Source organism: Bubalus kerabau, chromosome 8 (genome assembly GCF_029407905.1).
Source record: "Bubalus kerabau isolate K-KA32 ecotype Philippines breed swamp buffalo chromosome 8, PCC_UOA_SB_1v2, whole genome shotgun sequence".
NCBI classification, from domain to species: domain Eukaryota; kingdom Metazoa; phylum Chordata; class Mammalia; order Artiodactyla; family Bovidae; genus Bubalus; species Bubalus kerabau.
In genome coordinates this window covers 84,236,672-84,259,546 of record NC_073631.1, presented here as the reverse complement: position 1 = coordinate 84,259,546, position 22,875 = coordinate 84,236,672, and the positions used below count along the sequence as shown (strand labels likewise).

Genomic DNA, 22,875 nt, shown 5'->3' with positions numbered 1-22,875 from the left:
TTTGGTAAACTATAGTAGTATATGGTTGACTTTTAGCAAAAAGAGCTGAAAAGACACTAGCGTGCTTTTTGAAGTAGTTAAAAAGTAGTTGTTACAGGATATATGATGGGTAAAAGAAATGCTGTCCCTCCAATAGGTTTTAGATCTTCAGAGTAAGATTTTGAAACCAAGATTGACACCCTGATAAATGGTTTTCAAAGAGTAGAATTTGTTTTCAAACTAAATCTGGTATAAAATAGGTTAAAGTAGGTATGTTCTGATTGAGCATGATTCTTAGCCTCCTCCCGTCCACAGCTATTCACATCCACCATCTTATTCTTCTAGGGACCAAAGTATAAACATGATTGATGTTATATGTAGTAACCATTTCTTAGGAAGGAACCTATGTTTGAAAGTAGTCTGTATTTCTTATGGAGATTATCAGAATCATCTTTTTAATCGACATCACTTTCATTAGTTTTTTCCCCATAATAAAGCTAATTTCTTAGCCTGACTTTCAACCCAGATTGCCTTTTTCATGTTAGTTTTCATTATTTCTTACAGTGTAGTAGAAAGGAGACCTGTTTGACTTTGGTTGGAATATCTGAGATTAGAGACTTAGCTTTTTAAGAAGGTCTTTAGCCCTTCTGAGCCTGTTATTTCTTCATCCTTTAAAGGGAAATATTTCTCTTACTATGTAGTGAGAATTAAGATTTTATGAATGAGGGTGTTGACAAATTTTGTTTTTTATTAATCTTGTACTATAGCCAAGTTAATATAGTACTTTTCCTGTAATGTATCCTGGACTTCATATTTTTTCTGATCTGTGGATCACATCCTTGTTTATTTTCCCAAACCCAGCCCAAATCAGTTTTTCTGATTGCTCACCAAACTCAAGTCACATTGCTTGTTTGGTCAGATAGGCCAGTGTACTTCTTTGCCCTGCAGCCTTTCTTTACACTGGCAAATACCTCTCCGACCCCAACACACACACATTTGCTCACACACACACACACACACACACACACACGGTTTGAAGGCTAGTTTCTCATTCTCTAGGTCTCTACCTGAGTGTTGTTTAGTGAGGCCTTACCTGGCCTTATGATAGAAAGCAAAGAGTAAAGAGCCTCTTGATGAAAATGAAAGGGGAGCGTGAAAAAGCTGGCTTAAAGCTCAACATTTAAAAAATTGAAGATTCTGACATCCAGTCCCATCACTTCATGGCAGATACTTGGGGAAACAATGGATACAGCAACAGACTATTTTCTTGGGCTCCAAAATCATTGCAGATGGTGACTGCAGCCATGAAATTAAAAGATGCTGGTTCCTTGGAAGAAAAGCTATGGCCAACCTAGATGTCATATTTAAAAGCAGAGACATTATTTTGCAGACAAAGGTCCATTTAGTCAAAGCTATGATTTTTCCAGTAGTCATGTATGGATGTTGAGAATTGGACCATAAAGAAAGCTGAATGCCGAAGAATTGATGCTTTTAAACTGTGATATTGAACTCTTGAGAGTCCTTTGGACTGCAAGAAGATCAAACCAGTCCATCCTAAAGGAAATCAGTCCAGGTATTCTTTGGAAGGACTGATGTTGAAACTGAAGCTCTAGTGCTTTGGCCACCTGATGCAAAGAGCTGACTCATTAGAAAAGACCCTGATGCTGGGAAAGATTGAAGGCGGGAGGAGAAGGGGATGACAGAGGATGAGATGGTTGGATGGCATCACCGACTCAATGGACATGAGTTTGAGAAGGCTTCAGGAGTTGGTGATGGACAGGGAAGCCTGGCGTGCTACAATCCATTGGGTTGCAAAATGTTGGACACAGCTGAACGACTGAACTACGTGGCCGGTCTTCCCACTTTCCACCACAGTGTCCTTAAGAAAACAACATTAAGTGGTTTCACTGTGGGTATATTTTTGTGCAGAATCACATAGAGGCTAAAGGAGCTTTTTCTGAATTAACTGAGGGAATGCAGGAGAGACTAATTCTGAATTTTTTTCCTAATTCTTTTTTCATCTTTAAGCAATTCCGTTTCTTTTTGATTATCTTTGAGGGAATCTTTGAACTTTTTGTCTTTTATAGTCTTTTTATTTTTAATGTGAGGTATAAGAAAACATTTCCTATACCTCTAGATCTTTAGTTTCTGTGGTGGGATGCAATTACTTGTTTCAATTTTAGTACTCTTGTGTGCATACTTCCTGTTCATAACGTCAACTAAGCTATGAATTACGTTGCAGCAAAAGCTTTGCTTTGTTATTTTCTTCTTTCAACTGAGGATTATGAATTTACAGAATACTTTCTGAATGAATTTAATAATGTTCAATTAAAATTTTTAATGCAGGTTATAATTCTCTGATTAGAGGAGACTTTTTGTTTTACAGTTATATGAAGTATAAAGTAAAACCTTCAGTTATTGATCTCCATGTGCTGTGCTTGGTTGTTCAGTTGTGTCTGATTCTCTGTGACCCATGGACTGTAGCCCGACAGGTTACTCTGTCCATGGAGATTCTCCAGGCAAGAATACTGGTTTGGGTTGCCATGCCTTCCTCCTGGGGATCGTCTCAACCCAGGGGTCGAACCCAGGTCTCCCACATTGCAGGCAGATTCTTTACTGTCTGAGCCACCAAAGGGAAGCCCAAGATTTGCTCTCCATATCAAAATGTAAATATTTAGTATTCAGGTTAAAAACAAAGACTGAAATAATAGTATCAATATAGCAAAATAGTATTTTCATGTTTAAAATTAACATAATATCCTGGATAAACAAACCAGTATTAAAATTACTTTGTGTAAATTGTTAGCTATATTACATTTAATACTAGTATTTGTTTAATGAGAGAATTGAGTACTTTTTTAATTTGGAGTTTTCCTAAAGATCAAGAAAACAGTTTAGTAATGCTTATGGCAAAATGTCACCTGGAGTGTGAAGTCAAGTGGGCCTTAGGAAGCATTGCTATGAACAAAGCTAGTGGAGGTGATGGAATTCCAGCTGAGCTGTTTCAAATCCTAAAAGATGATACTGTCAAAAGTCCTGCACTCAATATGCCAGCAAATTTGGAAGATTCAGCAATGGCCACAGGACTGGAGAGATCATTGTCATTCGAGTACCAAAGAACGGTAATGCCAAAGAACATTCAAATTACTGACTGTGCAATTACACTCATTTCACGTGTCAGTAAGGTAATGCTCAAAATCCTTCAAGCTAGGCTTTAATAGTACGTGAACGGAGAACTTACATATTTACAAGCTCGATTTAGAAAAGGCAGAGGAACCAGAGATCAAATTGCGAATGTCCTTTGGATCATAGGAAAAGCAAGAGAATTCCAGAAAAACATCTGTTTCTACTTCATTGACTACACTAAAACATTTGACTGTGTGAATCATAATCTGTGGACAAGGAGCCTGCTAGGTTACAGTCCATAGGGTCACAAAGAGTCGGACACGACTGAAATGACTGAGCATGCACACATGCTTATATTTCATTGGTTTTGTGATGAGAGAATTATTGATTGATTTGGTCATTTTTTCATTCCACACACTGTGCCAGTTCAAGACTTGGGCTGACCAATACAGGATCCATTAGGCAATGTGGTTATTTGAATTTAAACTAATTAAAGTTAAATAAAATTAAAAGTTGAGTTCCTAGGTTACATTAGCGACATTTTAAGTGCTCTATAGTTGTATGTGACTACTGGCTGCAATTTGGATGGTGAAGCTATAGGTTGAAAGAAAGTGAAAGTCGCTCAGTCGTGTCCGACTCTTTGTGACCCCATGGACTCACAGGAATTCTCACATGGAATTCTCTAGGCCAGAATATTGGAGTGGGTAGCCTTTCCCTTCTCCAGGGGATCTTCCCAACCCAGGGATCAAACCGAGGTCTCCCACATTGCAGGCAGATTATTTACCAGCTGAGCCACAAGGGAAGCCCAAGAATACTGGAGTGGATAGCCTATCCCTTCTCCAGCGCATCTTCCTGACTATAGAATATTTCCATCAAATCAGCAAGTTCTAATGAACAGTGCTTGAGATATACAAGGGAAGGAAAAACATCTGGTCTGTGAATCAACTGAGCTTCTGGGAACCAGACAGATCAGTGCTTGCTAGAACTAGATCAAATTAATACATGAATGACAAGCTTATTTCTGCCCAGAAATTTTCCTCTGTTAATTTGTAATCATTAAAATTTCAGTTGTAGGTGGTGAGTTTTCAAGAGAAGTGAAAGAATTTAAATACAGGCTGTGGAATCTTATCTAATAAGCAGGAGAAACTTTGTTAAGGAGTCTGCACCTACCAACTCTATACTATGTCTTCTTTTTTCCCAACTTAAAAAAGTAATGAACTGGTTGTTGTATTAAAAATACAATTTTCCTGTAATGGTGCAGTGTCCAGCAGGTTATTGATGCAGGATTGAAAGTCATTTGTAAGTTTAAATTTTTTATATGCTGCTGTGTATGTGCTCAGTAGTGTCTGACTCTTTGTGACCCTATAGAGTTTAGTGCACCAGGCCACTCTGTCCGTGGGATTTTCCAGGCAAGCATACTGGAGTGGGTTGCTATTTCCTACTCCAGGCAATCTTTGCAACCCAAGAGATTGAACCTGCATCTCCTGTGTCTCCTACATTGGAGGACTGCCTGTAGTATGGTATTAATTTTGTCATATAAAAGATAAAGCTTGTCTCAGATGTTTATTTGTATCTGGTATTTTATGTGAAATTTCCAATTAAGGTATCTAGACCAGGGATGGAGTTTTAAGATCTTATACCCTCTTTTTGTGTAGCACTACTACTGTTTAGAATTAGTAACTTTTTTTGAGTGAGGCAGAGTATATCATGAGAAATGCTGAGCTGGATAACTCAAGCTGGAATCAAGATTGTCAGAAGAAATAACAATCTCAGATATGCAGATGATGCCACTGTAATGACAGAAAGTAAAGAGGAACTAAAGAGCCTCTGGATGAAGGTGAAAGAGGAGAGTGAACAAGCTGGCTTAAAACTCAGCATTCAAAAAACTAAGATCATGGCATCTAGCCCCATCACTTCATGGCAAATAGATGTGGAAAAAATGGAAACTGTGACAGACTTTCTTTTTTGGGCTCCCAAAATCACTATGGAGGGTGACTGCAGCCACGAAATTAAAAGATTCTTGCTACTTAGAAGAAAAGCTATGACAAACCTAAATAGCATATTAAAAAGCAGAGATAACAGTTTGCTGACAAAGGTCTGTATAGTGAAAGCTATGGTTTTTCCAGTAGCTGTGTATGGATGTGAGTTGGATCATAAAGAAGGCTGGGTGTTGAAGAATTGATGCTTTTGAACTGTGGTGCTGGAGAATACTTTTGAGAATCCCTTGGACTGCAAGGAGATCAAACCAGTCAGTCCTAAAGGAAATCAACCTTGAATACTCATTGGAAGGCCTGATGCTGCAGCTCTAATACTTTGGCCACCTCATGCAAAGGGTTGACTCATTGGAGAAGACCCTGATGCTGGGAGAGGTTGAAGGCACGAGGAAAAGGGGACGACAGAGGATGAGAAGATTGGATGGCATCATCGACTTAATGGGCATGAGTTTGAGCAAACTCCAGGAGTAGTGGACAGGGAAGCATGGTGTGCTGCGTGCAATCCATGGTGTTGCAAAGTTGGACACAACTTAGGGACTGAACAACAACAGCAACTTTTGAAAGTGAGGCAGAAGAGGAGAAAGAAAAACACTAGACTTTCTTTACTTGATTAAAAAAGTGGTGTTTACTGGTTTAAATTTGGGAAATAACGCATAAAGAATAAAATGACCCAGATATTATCACTATTGAAATTTTCTGTAGTTTTCTTAATATCTCTTTTCTCTATACCTGTGATTATTTATTCCCAAACTGAAGTTCTGCTTCTGTCATTAATAACTTGCTTTTTTATTGGCATAGTATCACTTGGATAGACCATATTTCATTCCTCCATTGTTGCACATTTTATTTCTTTCAGGCATTTCAACTACTGTTTCTTATACTGAAGAGTTATATTGGAAAATTCTAGTAGTTATTGTAGCTTTTCATATACCTTTAACCAAACAGGAATTTATCGGCTAGAAGAAGTCCTAACAAGTTCTGAATTATTGATTTGATGAGAAATGAAGTAATGAGTGATAAAAGATTCTGTATAATAAGCATGTATAATTCCAGCAGTCAGTGAGTCCATATGCCTTTTTGTATAAAACTTATTAGCATCTGATTATTCCCTTAACTTCATTATAGAAATGGGATTACTAGGTCAAAGGATTTGAACTTTTGAAATTTCTTGACACATAACCACATTGTTTTCCAGACAGTTTGTGTCCGTTTATGCTCTGAAAAGTAGGGCAGCAATAGAACAGAATAGGAAAAAAGGGAACTGCCTCCACTTGTTAAAGGGCATCTGTGAAAAATAAGGAGGTCTGCTCTTGCCACTTCTATTCAACATTACCAGGGCAATTAGGTAAAAAAATGAAATAAAAAGTAACCAGTTGGAAAGGAGGAAGTAAAACCAACTCTAATCAGTTTGTGTGTGTGTGTGTGTTTGCATGTATACACAGTACAGAATATTCTGTGTAATCCACTAAAAATCTGTTAGAACTAATAAATGCAGTCAGCAAGGTAGCAGAAGATCAATATACAGAAATCTGTTTTTCTTTACACTAGTAGTGAACTGTCTAAAGTGAAATGAAGAAAACTTTAACTTACATTAGCATGAAAAAGAATGAAACATCTAGGAGTAAATTGACCAAAAAATTTTAAGCCTTTGTACCCTGAAACTTTCTGTCATAAGGCTGTGTCATCTGCATATCTGAGGTTATTGATATTTCTCCTGGCAATCTTGATTCTGGCTTGTGCTTCTTCCAGCCCAGCGTTTCTCATGATGTACTCTGCATAGAAGTTAAATAAGCAGGGTGACAGTATACAGCCTTGACGTACTCCTTTTCCTATTTGGAACCAGTCTGTTGTTCCATGTCCAGTTCTAACTGTTGCTTCCTGACCTGCATACAGATTTCTCAAGAGGCAGGTCAGGTGGTCTGGTATTCCCATCTCTTTCAGAATTTTCCACAGTTTGTTGTGATCCACACATTCAAAGGCTTTGCATTGTCAGTAAAGCAGAAATAGATGTTTTTCTGGAACTCTTGCTTTTTCGATGATCCAGTGGATGTTGGCAATTTGATCTCTGGTTCCTCTGCCTTTTCTAAAACCAGCTTGAACATCTGGAAGTTCACAGTTCACGTATTGCTGAAGCCTGGCTTGGAGAATTTTGAGCATTACTTTACTAGCATGTGAGATGAGTGCAGTTATGCAGTAGTTTGAGCATTCTTTGGCATTGCCTTTCTTTGGGATTGAAATGAAAACTACCTTTTCCAGTCCTGTGGCCACTGCTGAGTTTTCCAAATTTGCTGGCATATTGAGTGCAGCACTTTCACAGCATCATCTTTCAGGATTTGAAATAGCTCCACTGGAATCCCATCACGTCCACTAGCTTTGTTCGTAGTGATGCTTTCTAAGGCCCACTTGACTTCACATTCCAGGATGTCTGGCTCTAGGTGAGTGATCACAAGAGGAGAGTGAAAAAGTTGGCTTAAAACTCAGCATTCAGAAAATGAAGATCATGGCATCTGGTCCCATCACTTCATGGCAAATAGATGGGGAAACAGTGGAAACAGTGTCAGACTTTATTTTTTTGGGCTCCAGAATCACTGCAGGTGATCAACTCCAGGTGACTGCAGCCATGAAATTAAAAGACGCTTACTCCTTGGAAGAAAAGTTATGACCAACCTAGACAGCATATTGAAAAGCAGAGACATTACTTTGCCAAGAAAGGTTCGTCTAGTCAAGGCTATGGTTTTTCCAGTGGTCATGTATGGATGTGAGAGTTGGACTGTGAAGAAGGTTGAGCGCCAAATAATTGATGCTTTTGAACTGTGTTGTTGGAGAAGACTCTTGAGAGTCCCTTGGACTGCAGGGAGATCCAACCAGTCCATTCTGAAGGAGATCAGCCCTGGGTGTTCTTTGGAAGGAATGATGCTAAAGCTGAAACTCCAGTACTTTGGCCACCTCATGCAAAGAGTTGACTCATTGGAAAAGACTCTGATGCTGGGAGGGATTGCGGTAGGAGGAGAAAGGGACGACAGAGGATGAGATGGCTGGATGGCATCACTGACTCTATGGACATGAGTCTGAGTGAACTCCGGGAATTGGTGATGGACAGGGAGGCCTGGCATGCTGCGATTCATGGGGTCGCAAAGAGTTGGACACAACTGAGTGACTGAACTGAACCCTGAAACGGATAAGGCAATGGCACCCCACTCCAGTACTCTTGCCTGGAAAATGCCATGGATGGAGGAGCCTGGTAGGCTGCAGTCCATGCGGTTGCTAAGAGTCAGATATGGCTGAGCAACTTCACTTTCACTTTTCACTTTCATGCATTGGAGAAGGAAATGGCAACCCACTCCAGTGTTCTTGCCTGGAGAATCCCAGGGACAGGGAAGCCTGGTGGGCTGCCATCTATGGGGTTGCACAGAGTCAGACATGATTGAAGTGACTTAGCAGCAGCAGCAGTACCCTGAAAACTGCAAAATCAATGCAAGACATTGGATCAGATTCATAATACTCCCCAATTTGATGTACGTATTCTATTCAGTCTCTTTCAGAATCCCACCTGGCTTCCTTACAGAAACTGACATGTTGATCATAAGATTCATATGAAAATTCAAAATGTGAACTAGTAAAGCAAAAAAAAAAAAAATTAGAAAAACAAAATTGGAGGGCTCCTGCAAAGAGATCTCAAATATTACTACAAAACTTAATGATCAGGACTGTGTGGTACTGGCTTTAAGATAAATATAGAGATCAGTGAAATACAATTGAGAGTGTAGAAACAGACCCTCATAGTTATGGTCAGTTGACTTTTTTATGAAGATACCAGGACAAGTCTATGGAAAAAAGTTTTTTTAGCAATTAGTGCTGGGTCAAGTGGGTATCTATCCACATGTAGAAGAATGAAATTGGACCCCTTTCTCACATTATACACAGTAATTAATGGAAAATGGATCAGGAACCTAAATATAAGAGCTAAAACCATATAAAACTGTTAGAAGAAAATCTAGGAGTAAACTTCATGGCCTTGGATTGGCCAAAGCCACCTTAGTTACAGCACTAAAAGGAGAAACCAAAGGAAAAAAATAATTTATTGGACTGGATGAAAATTTAAAACTTTTTTCCTTTGGTGGACCCATTGGAAAAGTGAAAAGAGAACTCACAATGGGAGAAATATATAAATCATATATCTAATAAGAGGCTTGTATCTAGACTATATAAAGAACTCTTAGAACTAAATGCAAAGGATTTTGGTGGACATTTCTCTGAAGAAGATATGCAAATAGCCTATAAGCATATGAAGAGATGTTCCACATCATAGTCATTAGGGAAATACTGATCAAAACCACAATGAGATACCACCTTATTCACACTATCAATTGACCATAATTAAAAGGATAAGTAATAACAAGTGTAGGGAGAGATGTGGAAAAATCGGAAGATTCGTACATTATTGGTGGACTGTAAAATGGTACAGTGGACTCCTTTGAGAAGCAGCCTGGAATTTCCTCAAATTATTATATGTGACCCAGAACAGCTTCTACTCCTAAGGATATATCCAGCAGAAATAAAAACATAGGGTCTACACAAAAACTTGTATACCTATGTTCATAGCAGGATAATTCACAGTAGCTCCAAAGTGTAAAGAACCCAAATGTGAATCAGTTGATGATAAGCAAAGTCTGTTATATTTAAACAGTTGAGTATTACTCTGCCATTAAAAGGATTGAAGTACTTACACTAACAAATTGGGTAACTTAGATGAAATGCACTCATTCATAAAAGCACAGAACCTACCAAGAATCATGAGGAAATAGAAAATCTAAATAGACATATAACTATTAAAGAGATGCATCTGTACTAAAAAAGAATCTCTAGACTTCCGGTTCAGTGACAGCTAGGTGTTGAACAGCCATCAACAGGAGGACACTGGAACCCAGCAAAAAAAGATACCCCGTGTCCAAAGACAAATAAGAAGCTACAATAAGATGGTAGGAGGGGCACAATAATGATAAAATCAAATCCCATACCTGCTGGATGAGCAAGCTACAAACTGGAGAACAGTAATACCAAAGAATTTATCTCATTGTTGTGAAGGTTCAGAGCCCCATGTCAAGCTTCTCAGCCTGGGAATCCAGCTGGGAATCTGAGCTTGAAGACCAGTGGGATTTGATTATAGATAGGTCTTCCACAGGATGGGGGAAACAGAAGCTCCACTCTTGGAAGGCACAGACAAAATCTTGTGTACACCAAGACCCAGGGGAAAGGAGCAGTGACCCTTCAGGAGACTGAACCAGACCTACCTGCTAGTGTTGGAGGGTCTCCTGTAGAGGTGTGGTTCAGCAGTGGCTTGCTGTGGGGATGGGGGCACTGGAAGCAGCAGTCCTGGAAGGTGCCCTGTGAAGTAATTCCTCTTGGAGTTTGCCATTAACCCTACCATAGGGCCCAGGGCTGGGTTACCTCAGGCCAAACAACTAACAGAAGGAGGGAAACCCCACCCATATGCAGATAATTGGATTAAAGCTTTATTGATCAAGGCTCTGCCGACCAGAGCAAGACCCAGTTTTTCCCATTCAGTCTCTCCTATCAGGAAGCTTACACAAGCCTGTTAGCCTCATCTCCTGTTAAACAGAAGCAAGAGGAACCACATTCCCATAACTGCTAGTACGAAAACCACATTACAGAAAGTTAACTAGGATGAAAAAGCAGAGAGTTATGTCCCAGATGAAGGGACAAGGTAAAACTCCAGAAAAACAACTAAATGAAGTGGAGATAGGCAGCATTCTAGAAAAAGAATTCAGAATAGTGATAGTGAAGATGATCCAGAATGGAGAACGTGCAAGAAATGTTTACCAAAGACCTAGAAGAACTAAAGAACAAACAAACAGATGAACGTTACACTGGAGGGAATCAATAGCCAAATAACTGAAGCAGAAGAACACATAAGCAACCTGGAAGAAGAATGATGGAAATCACTACCACAGAACAGAATTTAGAAAAAATGAAAAAAAAAATGAAGATAGCATAAGAGACCTTTGGGACAACATTTGCATTATTGGGGTGCCAGAAGGAGAAGAGAGAGAGAGAGGACCCAAGAAAATATTTTAAGAGATAATAGCTGAAAACTACCCTATCATGGGAAAGGAAATAGACAATCTTGTCCAGGAAGTGCTGAGTGTCCCAGGCAGGATAAATCCAAGGAGGAGCACAATGAGACAGATTGTAATCAAACTGAAAACAAGGGAAAACAAGGGAAAAACAAAAAGTAACATACAAGGGACCTTCCATACTGTTATCAACTGATTTCTCACCGGAAACTCTACAAACCAGAATGGAATGGCATGATGTATTTAAAGTGATGAAAGGGAAGAACCTACAACAAGAATACTCTACCTAGCAAGGCTCTAGTTCAGATTTGATGGAGAAATCAAAAGCTTTCCAGACAAGCAAAAGTTAGGAGAGCAACACTACCGAACCAGCTATATACAACAAATGCTAAAGGAACTCCTCTAGCCAAGAAACACAAGAGAAGGAGAAGACCTACAGAAAATAACCCCAAAACAATTAAGAAAATGGTAATAGGATGATAAATATTGATCAATACCTTAAATGTAAATGGATTGAGTGTACCAGTCAAAAGACATAGATTGGCTGTGTGGATGAAAACGTGCACGTATGCACTTCCACTTACCACATCACTCTACATAACCCTTAAATTGTATGTAATTATTTTCTCTTGTTAGGTTAGTCATGTTTCCATTATGGCTTGTGATTATAATTATCTTTTGATTTTTGCCTGGCTATTGATTGTGAAAATTGATAAAATCTTTTCTTTGATTATGTAACTATTCACTTAGTACCATTGTGTTATGATTGGTCAACAGAAAATCATTAAATTCTTTATCACTAAAACTAGCATTTAATAGAAAAACCTGTAATCACTTCTAAAAATCCAGATGCATATCAGGATTATCTTGGAAAATTTTGGAAAATACAAATGCCCAAGAATTGCTTCTTTCTCCAAGGTTCCAGATGTGTTTCTAATGAGCAGCCATGTTTAAGAAGAATTGGACTGTATGACTTTACTTTTATCTAGTTTGTTTCACTTTTTGTATTTCATATTCAGTGTTCCCATTTCATTTAGTTTTTGTTTTCCAGGTTCTCTGTCTCTCTTTTTTTTGATGTTCTTTCTCAACCCTTTATCAAGAAAGTAGAAAAGATTTTGCATAAATATGTATGTATATAAATAGTATGTATAATATATGTTTCAGAAAACTGAGGAATTTTTGCCTAGCCAAAATATTTATGACATTTTGATACCAGTTGTTTGAGTTAGTATGAATAGTTTGCTAGATTTCTAATTTATATTCACTCAAATTTTGATATAATTCCATATATTTTGGCATTTAGTATTGCTGTTAAAAATCTAGGAAGTTTATTATGTTAGTTATCTTTAAATAAAAAATTTGAATGAGGCTTGAAACTTCTAACCCAATTCTGAGAATATAAAGAGATACCATGTTGCTGGGAAAAAAAAAAAAACAAAAACCCAGGAAATTAACATGTGATACAGTATTATTAACTAAGTACAGATTTTGTTCATATTTCACAACACATAAAAAAAATTTCAGCAAAAAATGCCCAGGTCCAGATGGTCTTGCTGATGATTTCTGTCAAATATTTAATGACAAATTAACCCTAGTCCTATCCAGACTCTTCCAAAAAATTTAACAGGAGAAATACTTCAGACTCATTCTCTAAGTCTAGCATTACTCTGTTACCAAATCTCGGCAAAGACTACAAGAAAGCTGTAGAATAATACTTCTGATGAATGTTCAACAGACTAAATTCAGCAATGTTTTGGAAGGATTATACACTATGATCAAGTGAGATTTATCTTTGGATTGCAAAAATGATTCAGTGTATTAAAATCAATGTAATATATTATTACAATGAAGGGGAAAAAAAAATCATGATAATCTCAATCGAGACTAAAAATTTGTCTTAGTCTCTTAGTCTCTATTTCTCAAGAAGAGAAAAAACATTTGGCCATTTAATGTACTTTTATATAATAGAAACAGTCAACAAACTAGGAATAGAAGGAAACTGTGTCAACATATTAAAGAGCATATATGAAAATTCCACAGCTAACATCATGCTTAGTGATGAAAGACTGAAAGCTTTTCTAAAATCACGTAGAAGACAAGACTATAGTTTCCCCATGCTATCTGAAAACTGAGGGATCTTGTGAAGCCTTCTGTAAGTGAATGGTGTAAAGGGAAGAAACAATTACTTCAGGACACATCTTGCTAATAAAATCAAAAAATAAATTGAGATAAAGTACAGCTATGACAGCCTGATGCTAAGACTGTGAGTATAGTTGTGAGGGAAGGAGCTTGGTAGTGCCATTCTCATTGCTCAGAGTGCATTCTGCCTCTGTAATGGATCAGTGTAAAATCAATACTGAATGCTATTTTTGCTTTTTACCTTTTTTGGTAACAGTAAAAATCCTCTTACAGTTAGTGAAAACAGATACTAATGTAGGTCTTCTATAAAAAGCAAAGTGGTGTAAAATGAACTTTCTAAAAATGGGATATACCTGTACCTGCTTTTGATGCTTCTGTTCAGCATGGTGATAGAATTTCCAGAGCAAGAAAAAGAATAGATGCCCAAATAGGAAAAGAAGAAATAAAATTATGTCTGTTTATAGATAGCATGATTTTATGTGTAGAAAACTCTGTTTCACACACACATGCACACAGTTAGAATTAATGAATGCAGCAAAGTATCAGGGAACAAAATCAACATCCAAAAATCAGTTGCATTTCTATACTTTTAACAGTGAAAAATATGAATTAAAAAATGTAGAAAACAATTCTATTTACAATAGCATCATAAAGAATAACAGGAATAAATTAGTCAAGGAAATGAAAATGTTTTACACTCAAAATTACAAGACAGTAAGTTAAGGACACCAATAAATTACAGATGTTTATGGATTAGAAGACTTAATAGTTGTAAGGTAGTAATACTACCCAAGGTAGTCTGCAAATTTGGGGCAACTCTAACGAAAATTCCAACATTGATTTTTTTTTAGAAAAAGGTTTATTTGTTTTATTTAAAAAATATAATGTAAAATATCAAATCTATGCATAAATTTAAAAATAGTATAATGAAATAACACTCCATGTACCCATGGCCCACCTTTACCAATTATCAACTCATGGCCAGTCTTGTTTGTATATTATCCATATCACAGTGATCTAAACTGCAATCTTAGGAATCTAGAAAAAGAACAAATTAATCTCCAAGTAAATAAAAACAAGAAAATCAAGAGTGGAAATCAGTGAAATAGAAAACAAATACGGTAATAGATTGAAAGTGAGAGTGAAAGTGAAGTCGGTCAGTCGTGCCCGACTCTTTGTGACCCCATGGATAGTAGCCTGCACCAAGCTCCTCTGTCCATGGGATTTTCAAGGCAAGAGTACTGGAGTGGGTTGCCATTTCCTTCTCCAGGGAATCTTCCCAACCTAGGGATTGAACCCAGGTCTCTCACATTGTACAATAAAACCAATATGTGATTGTTCGAAAGTGGGAATATCACTTTGAAAGTGGGAATATCACTTCCAACCCTACAGATGTTAAAATGATACAGGAATTATGACAACTTAATATTCATAATTTCAACAACTTAGAGGAAATGGACACATTCCTCAAAGGGGAGAAAAAAGCAGGGCAATGATAAATCGGAGTAACCTTTGTGAAAGGGTTGTTGGACCCAGTGTGTGTGTGTGTGTGTGTGTGTGTGTGTGTGTGTGTGTGTATGTGTATGTAGGGTTCCTCACCTCAAGAGTCAATTCTTAAAGCACCCTGCTGGTGTGGTGTCTCAATTCTGACACTGTCTACTGGAAGTTAGAAGCAGATTCCACAGGTGTAGGGCTCAGTCCCGCAAAACTGCACTCTACTTCAGATGCTGGTCACAATCCCAGGTTGTTACCAGCACTTCTGACCAACCAGCTATAAATCAGAAGTTTCCACAACCCCCTCCTTGGGTTTATTTAACTTGCTATAACAGCTCAAAGAACTCAGGAAACTTGATTTATTCATTGGATTACAAATTTATTAGAATTTGACAGTAAGCGATATGAATCAACAATCAGATGAACAGATACATATGGTGAGGGTCCAAAAGGGGGAGTTTCTGTCTTTGTGAAGCTTAGGGTCTGGCATGGTACACAGGGAGGCATACTGCTTCCCTAAAGGGGAAAACTCGTGAAAACCCTTGGCCCTTGTTTTTTTGGTTGTTGTTTTTGTTTTGTTTTTATGCAGGCTTCATTACATAGCCAAAATTGATTATTAACTTACTGGCCATTGATGATCAATACTACTTCTGGCCCCTTCCTCCAGAGTGGTTGCATTGGTTTCATTCCCAGCAACAGTGGAGAAGGGTTCGCTTTCCTTTACACCTTCTCCAGCATTTGTTATTTGTAAACTTTTTAATGATGGCCATCTTGACTGTTCATCTTTTTAGTGATTTATATGGAAAGTGTCCTGCGATCTGGTTTTGTTGTTCACGGTGTGTTTCTTATGTTATTGCTTAGTGTTTGTTGAGTTGAATTGAGAAAAATATTTATGAAACAAATACTGTATTGTTTTCTGTTCCAGAATAACTAAATGAACCTTTCAGGATTGTGAATTTTGCATGATCAGTAAAAGTTATAGGAAGATGCTTTTAGTTATTACATCAATAAAACACAAATAGTGCTTTTAAAGGAAAAAAATCAAAATCGTAACTAGTAATGACTTCCTTCTTTGAGTTACAGGAAATAAAGAGTTAGCCTCATGTGTTGAAATTTAGAGGTAACGTACATAGATTAGAATGTGTAGGTGCCCATTAGGAGGTGATGTATGGCAAGAGGATTGTCAGTGGTTTAAAAGGAATCTGTAGGAAAGTAGGTAAGGGGTACGGTGGACGTGGAAGAGGTGTGGGGATTCTGTTTCCCTGCTGTTATTTCCTGAATAGCTGAACAAGAAATAGGTTATTTTGAGGCAGATGTTATAAGGTAATAGTAATGGGAACTATGTGTAATGGTTGAGAGCATAGTTGGAATCTGTGCTTCTTGCACTATTACGTCCTCTCTGTTTTCCTCACCTGGAAAATGATATAACAATACCTAACTCATAGGTTTGTTGCATCAAATGAGACAAACTGTGTGAAGTGCTAAACCTAGACATTTGCACATAGTAAGCACACAGTAAAGTTTGCTGTTATCATAGCTTGGTGGTTGATTGTGAGGGCGGAAATAGATCAATAATACAATAATTGTTTATAACCAAGTGCAGAGGGTAGGTGTTTGGGGAGAAATGAATATTTTAGTGTTAGTCTTTAGTGAAATTTGACTATGTGGAGATCAGATATCAGGAATGGTGCTGACCCAGAAGTTGAAGTAAAGAAACTTTCCTGAAAGCTTAAAAACAGTCTCTATTAACAGCAAAAGTTGTTAAGAAGAGTAAAAAACTTGTCACATCTGATCAGCTGTGATTGACTGGTTAACCACCAGAAGTTAAAAAGTGAATTTTTTGTGCGAAGTCACTTCATTCGTGTCTGACTTTTTGCGATCCCATGGACGGTAGCTCACCAGGCTCCTCTGCCCATGAGATTCTCCAGGCAAGATTACTGGAGTGGGTTACCATTTCCTTTTCCAGGGAATCTTCCTGACCCAGGGATCGAACCTGTGTCTCTTAAGTCTCCTGCATTGGCAAATGGGTTCTTTACCACTAGCACCACCTGGGAAGCAAGCCCCAGAGTTCTTTGGTTGGATCAAACCCAAGCAGCCAAAAGGAAGTCGAAAGGGTAAAACTCAGTAGCAGGCAGTAGGACAGATGCCAGTTGCAGAAGCCATAGACTGCTATGGGTGTCAGTAAGCTGAAAGAAGTCTGCAGTTAAATTCTGTGGTGGGGAAAGGGAGTGAACTAAAAGACAGCTGTTAGATTGCTCTGTGGTTTTTGAGCCCTCTCTGAGAAAGCAAATAACCCATTTTGCTTCATGATGAAAAGGGGATGGGTCACTCAGGCTGAGGGATTGTTTTACTCTTGCCATTAGTAGGTGTGTGATAATGGGCAAATTATTTAGTGTCTCTTGAGCCTCTGTGTTACAAGGAGATAATACTTTTTGAGTAATTGTGAAGCTTAAATGAGATAATATGTGAAGTATTTTCACCTCTGTAGTAGTTTACCATTTTTTATGCTTACTGCAGTGTCATCCTCCATACTAGTATGTTACTCTTAAAGTGAATGTTATAGAAGAGACTTAATATAATAGTTGATAATCATGCAATTACTACTTAAGACTTTCAGATTTCTTATTTCTTTTCATTTGTGTGCAGAATTTTGTTGAAAGTCATTTGTTAGAATTTGGAAGGTACTATGCCATATGTCATATCTTTAGAGATGTATCTTATGTTTAAAAGAAATATCTGCAGCATCAATGTTCTTTTTAACATATAGGCAGTTTTCCTTTATAACTCAAAAAAGGTTTACTAGAAGAAGGCATAAACCAGGAACAAAACCCCAATAATTTCTAGTAAATATTAGCAAAAATATTTAGCTCCCAATGCTGGAGACATGGGTTTGATCCCGGGGTTGGGAAGATCCCCTGGAATAGGAAATGGCAACTCTCTCCAGTATTCTTGCCTGTAAAAGCCCATGGACAGAGAGTCTTGGCAGACTGCACTCCATGGGGTCGACGAGTCAGATATGACTGAGCCACTGAGCACACACATACATAAAGGAAACATAATTTAAGTACAACATATTTTTTACTTGTCAAAAACTGGTGAACTTCTCTCACCTGATTCTATATAGAATTATAAAAAAATAACATACCTGGTGAATTAAAGCCCTGGAAATATAGAAATAAAGAACATAAATGAGTAGAATAGAGACATAGACATAGATGCTCTGACATTTGGCCAACAATAAAGGCTTTCCTGGTGGCTCAGATGGTAAAGAATCCACCTGCGATATGTGGGAAACCTGGGTTTGATCGCCTGGTTGGGAAAATACCCTGGAGGAGGGCATGGCAACCCACTACAGTGTTCTTGCTTGGAGAATCCCATGGACAGAGGAGCCTGGTGGGCTACAGTCCGTGGAGTTAGAGTCGGACATGATTGAGTGGCTAGTACAGGACAGCACAGCAAAGAGACGCCAACTGGCTCCCTCATTTTAGTTGCTTGGCAGGCATTTTTGTCTGTGTAAATAAGTATACACCTTATTTAATCATTAAGTTGACATAATCAATATTCTGTGAAATAGACATTTTTTCTATATCATACAGCCATTTTTTTTCCGTAGTTTTGTAATTTGGATATATTTTATTAGACTTTCCTCTGTAAATAGGCATTGAGACTATTGGTTTTTAGCTTCTTTTAGTAATGCTTTATCAAACACCATTAAATGTAAATCTATGTATAATTTGAGTCTTTCTATAGATACATTCTTAAAAGTGGAATTGTTAGGTTAAATGATACAGCTTTTTAATGTTACTAATTACAGCCAAATTAACATATAAGAAAGCTTATACCAGTTTACATATTCATTATAATTTTGTGTGAATGCCTTGTTTAATGAGTCACAGTTCATTATTGATTTTACATTTTTTGTCCAACTCACAAGAGAAAATAATACTTCTTTGTTACTCGTGAGGTTAAATATTTTTTTCATGTTTTTTTTTGCCATTTCTTCTGTGAATTGCTTGTTCCTTTGACATTTTCTTACCATTTGGGGAGATTTATTAAAATATAGATGTTGATGCTTCACATGTTTCATATATCATAGTTAATTTTTCCCATTCTGTTGCTTGCCTTTAACTTTTTCTATATTCTTTGTTAATTTATATTTTATATATAGTCATTCTGTCAGTTTGGGGCTTTTTGAGGGAAAGTGATTTGTCTTATGCGTAGTCTTCTAGAAAATTATGAGAATGTTTTTCTGAAGTTTTTTTCAACTTCTGTTTTAGTTTCAAAATTTTTAGATATTTAAATCATTTTTATTTTATTTTGTTCTGCTATCTTTAACCAAGTTCCCTTATGTTCTGTGCTCTCCTTATTTATTGACCCTTTTGCATGTTCTGCTACCATACCACATTGTTTCAATTATTGCAACCTTATATTACCTTTTAATTTCTGTAAATAAAGGTTTCTTCTCCTTTCCCCCTTACGAGAAGGTCTTATGTATTTTTATGCATTTAGGTGGAGATGAGGTGTGAAAACTTACCAGTATAGAGATTTGACTGGAATTACATTGGGCTTCATTTAGGGAAGGGCAGGGATTTTTAAAAACTTATTGATAGAATCATAGATGGGTATGTTTATGTAATGCTTGAGAGTGAAAATTGGTATAACTTTCAGAGCGTAGTTAAGGGTAGAGTGTGTGACACATACTAAATGATGTGTAAATATTGGATGTTGATATTATAATAATTATTTCTTAAAAGATAATGTGTCCTATAAATCAGCTATTCTAGTTTTAGAACCATATAAGGGGACTTGCCAGGTGGTACAGTGGATAGGAATCTGCCTACCAGTGCAGGGGCCCCAGGTTCAGTCCCTGGTCTGTGAGGATTCCACACGCCTCGGAACAACTAGGCCCCTGTGCCACAACTACTAAGCCAGCCCTCTTGCGCCTATGAGCCACAACTACTTTAGTCCCTGTGCCGCACCTACTGAAGTCCGTGTGCATTAGAGCCTGTGCCCCGCAACAAGAGAAGCCACCACAATGAGAAGCCCATGCAACGCACGAAGAGTAGACCCCACTCAGTGCAGCTAGAGAAAGCCTGTGTACAGCAAGGAAGACCCAGTGTAACCAATAAATAAATTATTTTTTCAAAAGAAGCATATAAGGAAGTAATCATGACTTTATATAGATAAAGCTGTGAAACTGTTCTTCGTGGCATTGCTTATAGTAGCAAAATGTTAGAAACAGTTATCTAGCAATGAAGGATTCTTAAACAGACAGAACTAGGGCATATTATTACTCTGGAATACCGTATAGCTCTTTAAATTATGTAAAAATTAAATGATAATGAGGAAAATTGTTTACCCTCTATATTAGGAACTGGAGAAAGTTCACAAAGGAAGTTTAATCCAATTTTTGTTTTAAAAATGTATTCTGGGAGTACTGGGAAACCTGTGGGGGTGATAGATATATTCATTATCTTAATTGTAGCCAAAGTCTCACAAGTGTATAATACCTGTGTGAAAACTACTTAAATTTTACCTTCTGAATATATGCAGTTTATTATTATTAACTAATAATATCAAATCTATTTAAAAAAACAATTTTGTCCTTTAAATGTAATAAATATAAGGAAAACTGTTGAGCTTATTGCTTCAAGAAATAAAACCTTTAGTACATATATATATATATATATATAGAGAGAGAGAGAGAGAGAGAGAGAAAGAAAGATTGATTTTAAGGAATTGGGTCACATGATTGTAGAGGCCAGCAGGTCTGTCATTTGTAAGGCCTTCTGGCAAGCTGGAAATTCTGGCAGGAGTTGTTGTTGCAGTCTTGAGTTCAAAGGCAGTCTGGAACAGAATTCTTTGTCCTTTAAGGGACTGCAGTCCGTTCTCTTAAGATTTCATATGAAGTCTCTCCTCAAAGTCTACTGATAGAAAAGTTAATTAAATCTAAAATACCTGTACACAACGACATCTAGACTGGTTTTGAGCAAGCATACTGGGTATGGGTCTGGGTACTATAGTGTAGCTGAGTTTACACGTAGAATTAGCCATCTCACTTGTGTTAGAGTGATTTCAGCAGAGTAACAGAAAATGCAGTTGGAATGGTTTAAACTGTGTGGAAATCTCTTAACTTTCATAAGAAGATGTCCAGAGGTTGAGCAGGGTTTAGGGTAAGTTGATTCAGTGGCTTCAGGATGTCATCCAAGACCCTGGTTTCACTACCCATACTGTCTGTTTCATTCTCACTGTAGTGTGGCTTGGAGAGGCAATTGTTTGTAGCTGGAGAGGCATCCTGGTTTCCCATGGCTCTTTGGAGATGTACTTGTGCCTGCACATCTGTAAACCAGTCACCAGCAGGAGGTTTGCCAAGAACCTACTTAACATAAAATGTGCCCAAACTTAGAATATCATAAAAAGGAAAGAAAGGAAGGAAAGTACCACTTTCAGAACTCAGGAGCTTACTTGGAGAGGAGATAGCGAAGTTATACAGAGTCAGTTCATTGGCTTTATGTGAAATCCAAAGATACACACTAGAGTGTAGCATAAGAAGATTGAGAAATAATCTGTTCTGGTAAGCAATGTAAAGGTTACGCACTGGTTTTGTCCTTTTGTCCTTTTTTTTTTCCATTTAAATTAGTAGTCTGTCTAGGACAGGTGGGAACTGGCAGCCAAACATACTGAGTCATAAAGATAATGGAGTTATTGACCATTTTTAATATAGAATGTGGCAAGTTGCATTGATATCCTTTTTTTTTTTAATTTTTTGATTGCGCTGAGTCTTTGCTACGTGCAGGCTTTTTCTAGTTGTAGTGAGAGGGCTCTGTTGCGGTGTGCGGGCTTCTTCAGTGGTTGTGGTGTACAGGCTTAGTTGCCCTGTGCCTTGTGAAATCTTCTCAGACCAGGGATTGAACCCATGTCCCCCTGTATTGGTAGGCGGATTCTTATCCAACGGGCAGAACTTACCACTAGGAAATTCCAGTATCCTCTTTTTTTAATGCTGTGACTTTAATGTTTTATTTTAGTGAATGTAATAATCGTTTACTGACTCATCTTCCGTCACTGGGCTTGTTCATAAGGCTTAAGTTCATTTCACTCTGGGGTTTTCAGTTACCAAATTTCCGATTTGGGGATTTTAGGTCATTTTGGTGTATAATGGGATTTTCTGACAACTGTTATATATACTCATATATATATACTCATATATATACTCATAAGATTTGTCTATTTTTACAGATAACTTGGGGTAACAGGAATTGAATGAATTTTGTACTTTACAAGGTTTTTTTGTTATTTGTCTATGGCTTTACATGAGTTTCTTGAAAGTGAATTGGATTTGTACATTATTTTCTAGATTTAATATAGGTTGATAAGCTCTCAACTTTAATGAATATAGCTTGATATTGGCCCTTCTTTGGAGTAGGTTATTACTGTATTGGACATATTTTGGCATCTCCTACCAATTTACCCTCAGATCAGATCAGTCGCTCAGTCGTGTCTGACTCTTTGCGACCCCATGAATCGCAGCACGCCAGGCCTCCCTGTCCATCACCAACCCCTGGAGTTCACTGAGACTCACGTCCATCGAGTCAGCGATGCCATCCAGCCATCTCATCCTTTGTTGTCCCCTTCTCCTCCTGCCCCCAATCCCAACCAATTTACCCCACTTCCTACTTAATTTACTTCCTAGTAGCCTTGAGCTTTTTTGTTTGTTTTTGAGGTTCCGGCTTTTATCTTTTCTTTGTCCATGAAACTGTGGAGCTGACTTCACTTCTGGCTCCCTAGATACATGTCACTCAGGTTTGGCTAGCTTTGAGCCTTACAGTCTTTCTGTCCATGGATTTGAGACTTTTCCTAAGGTTCCATGTTGTAAAGAATCCACCTGCAATGCAGGAGACCCTGGTTCGATTCCTGGGTTGGGAAGATCCACTGGAGAAGGGATAGACTATTCACTGCAGTATTCTTGGGCTTCCCTTGTGGCTCAGCTGGTAAAGAATCTGCCTGCAATGTGGGAGACCAGGGTTTGATCCCTGGGTTGGGAAGATCTC

General features: G+C 37.8%; 1 protein-coding gene across 4 annotated transcripts in view; it reads left to right on the top strand.

The window, feature by feature from the left end:
* CDK13 (cyclin dependent kinase 13) overlaps window positions 1-22,875 on the top strand; it is a 122,558-nt gene that overhangs the window by 45,965 nt on the left and 53,718 nt on the right. The window lies entirely within an intron of this gene.